At 46.2% G+C, this 3529-nt stretch overlaps 1 non-coding gene across 1 annotated transcript; it reads right to left on the reverse strand.

The window, feature by feature from the left end:
• Positions 1–519: 519 nt before the first annotated feature.
• Positions 520–679, reverse strand: LOC112438741 (U1 spliceosomal RNA). Its single transcript, XR_003027104.1, has one exon. It is a non-coding gene; the product is annotated as a U1 spliceosomal RNA (small nuclear RNA).
• Positions 680–3529: the final 2850 nt, after the last annotated feature.

The raw sequence follows: 3529 nt of genomic DNA on the forward strand, positions 1-3529 counted from the left end.
CTATTGTAATTTTACTTTTCAAGGCTCATGTTTCCTCTGTGTTCCTTAAAAACAAGTCCTCTGTTCTTGTTTCGTAGTAATAGTAGTTTCCTTATATTGCTAATGATTATGAATCATAGTGATGTGTTTTTCTTTTCAACTTCTCTCTTTTCGTTATCTGTTCTCCAAGTAGTATTCACTTTTGATTGTTTTGGACTTCATTTTATAATTTTCCACTGTCTGATCCTTGATGGCTCATATTTAAGAACGATTTTTTTTAAAGGCTGGTTGGAAGTTCATGGTGTGAGATTAGCTGACTGAAGTATTTACTGCAGGGGATCTGGCAAAGCCATTTATTTAAAGAACCTCAAATGTTGTATTCTTTGTCTCTTTGGGGGCAATCCATTCCCCAGTCCTCTACTTAGGCTGAAAGCCTGATTGCCTGTGTTCTGGGAATCACAAAAGTAATTGGATCCCCGATTTCAAGGATCATATGCAGACATTCACATAGGCTTTCTTTTTTCTTTTTTTTTTTAACCAGGGGAGAAGCAAACACAGTCTCCCACTACCACAAATTATGCAGACGAATTTCCCAAATGTGGTTAAATCATAGGGTCAACATATCTGAAATGCAGCATTTAAGCCTCACCCTGGGAAAACCACCTTTGTGATAAGGATGTCTCCCCTGCCAGGTAAATACGCACGTACGCTTTCTAAGTTCAGTGTATAGAACCCCTGACCTTAACACTCACTCCATGTACGGAGACCCTCTGCTTTATTAACTCCAGGGAATATGACTTTATTTTTTCATTGTACTGACAGAGGAGCAGATGCCCAGCTGTGTGAGGTTGGGAAGGGGCTCCGACTATTAGACTTTTTAAAATCAATCCTCTTCCTCAGAGTCTCCTTCGCCTCTTCCCTGTTTCTACAGAGATTGAGGCTTTTGGACGATTCTGCAACACAAAACATGTTGGATTTTAGCTTTCTCTGTTGCTAGTTTATGATTCCATTCTTCTTCAGGTCTGCAAACTCCTTTACCAATTGTTCATTTGTTTTCCAACTTCGAAAATGTTGTTGCTGTTGTCCCCTCTCCAAGTCACCCCCTACTTGGGTATATATCTTAAGAAATGCCTTTTCTGATGAGTAGGTGTAGTTTCAGAATGGAGCAATGTTAGCTGTGGAGTGACGTTAGCTTTTTTTACATCTGTGGACATGGTCCTGGTCTGCCTCCTGTGGTTTTTAACCATGGTGGAAGTCCCATCAGTAGGCATCTGTGACAGACTGTGACCAGCTGAACTACGGAACAAATAAGAAGTTTCGAGTGCAACTCTCCTATTATAAGAAGTCAAAGGGCTTAGATTATATCCTTTTCTGGTCTTTACTTAAAGAATACGCATGAAAGAAAGAGCAAGATTATACATCTTAGCAATAATTAAAAGTAGTAAAAAGTCAAAGTAAAATTTTTCAGTTTTTGTAGAAAATTTAATCTATAAACAGATAAGATAGATATATTTAATTTGTGTAATGGGGTTGGTAAGATTAAAAACAATTTTTTTTAGTGGTATCCCAGAGCTGTCCTCTAGCTACATTCTTGCCTCATGTACTTTCCTGTGTTTATGATGAAAACACAGATGTTTTGGTGTATAAACCTGGATGCATATCTATAATAGTATCAATATTCTGTTGCATGATTATGAGAGGTGACAGCATGCTGGCAGTCCTCACAGCCCTCGCTCGCTCTCGGTGCCTCCTCTGCCTGGGCTCCCACTTTGGTGGCACTTGAGGAGCCCTTCAGCCCACCACTGCACTGTGGGAGCCCCTTTCTGGGCTGGCCAAGGCCAGAGCCAGTTCCCTTAGCTTGCAGGGAGGTGTGGAGGGAGAGGCGCGAGCAGGAACCAGGGCTGCGTGAGGCGCTTGTGGACCAGCTGCAGTTCCGGGTTGGGCGTGGGCTTGGCGGGCCCCGCACTCGGAGCAGCCGGCCAGCCCTGCCGGCCCCAGGCAATGAGGGACTTAGCACCCAGGCCAGTGGCTGCGGAGGGTGTACTGGGTCCCCCAGCAGTGCCGGCCCACCGGCGCTGCACTCGATTTCTCACTGAGCCTTAGCTGCCTTCCCGCGGGGCAGGGCTCGGGACCTGCAGCCCGCCATGCCTGAGCCTCCCACCCACTCCATGGGCTCCTGTGCTGCCCGAGCCTCCCCGACAAGCACCACCCCCTGCTCCCCGGCGCCCAGTCCCATCGACCACCCAAGGGCTGAGGAGTGCGAGCGCATGGCACGGGATTGGCAGGCAGCTCCACCTGCAGCCCTGGTGTGGGATCCACTAGGTGAAGCCAGCTGGGCTCCTGAGTCTGGTGGGGATGTGGAGAGTCTTTATATCTAGCTCAGGGATTGTAAATACACCAATCAGCACCCTGTGTTTAGCTCAAGGTTTGTGAGTGCACCAATCGACACTCTGTATCTAGCTGCTCTGGTGGGGCCTTGGAAAACCTTTATGTCTAGCTCAGGGATTGTAAATACACCAATTGGCACTCTATCTAGTTCAAGGTTTGTAAACACATCAATCAGCACCCTGTGTTTAGCTCAAGGTTTGTGAATGCACCAATCGACACTCTGTATCTAGCTGCCCTGGTGGGGCCTTGGAGAACCTGTGTGTCAAAACTCTGTATCTAACTAATCTGATGGGGAGGTGGAGAACCTTTGTATCTAGCTCAGGGATTGTAAACCCACCAATCAGTGCCCTGACAAAACAGGCCACTCGGCTCTACCAATCAGCAGGATGTGGGTGGGGCCAGATAAGAGAATAAAAGCAGGCTGCCCGAGCCAGCCTTGGCAACCCGCTCGGGTCCCCTTCCACACAGTGGAAGCTTTGTTCTCTCACTCTTTGCAATAAATCTTGCTACGGCTCACTCTATGGGTCCACGCTGCTTTTATGAGCTGTAGCACTCATTGCGAAGATCTGCAGCTTCACTCCTGAGCCCAGCGAGACCACGAGCCCGCCAGAAGGAACAAACAACTCCAGACATGCTGCCTTAAGAGCTGTAACATTCACCGCGAAGGTCTGCAGCGAACCCACCAGAAGGAAGAAACTCCAAACACATCTGAACATCAGAAGGGACAGACTCCAGACACGCCACCTTAAGAGCTGTAACACTCACCGCGAGGGTCCACGGCTTCATTCTTGAAGTCAGTGAGACCAAGAACCCACCAATTCCGGACACAATTAGATGGCTCTTCTGTACTATTTGGGTGTGTTCCCATTGTAGAACTATTTCCTTCTCACTAAAAACCACAGATTCTAAAACTTAATTGAAGTGATCAATGCCTCTGGCTAACCAACATTTGCCACATTTCCAGTGGCTTTGGAATTATTGCAAATTAATTACTGATTTGTCTTGAGCTATGATTCATTGTAAAGTACTTAAAACCAGTAAAGACAGACCTGCCATTTAGTACAGAGGTGTCTCTGGAGCTTCTTAGCACTATGAATTGTTGTGTGAATTTATGTGGATAAACCAAATGAGGTTGTTTATGAGAAACTTATTCTCAAAGTTC

The sequence above is a fragment of the Pan paniscus genome, chromosome 1, assembly GCF_029289425.2.
Source record: "Pan paniscus chromosome 1, NHGRI_mPanPan1-v2.0_pri, whole genome shotgun sequence".
NCBI classification, from domain to species: Eukaryota; Metazoa; Chordata; class Mammalia; order Primates; family Hominidae; genus Pan; species Pan paniscus.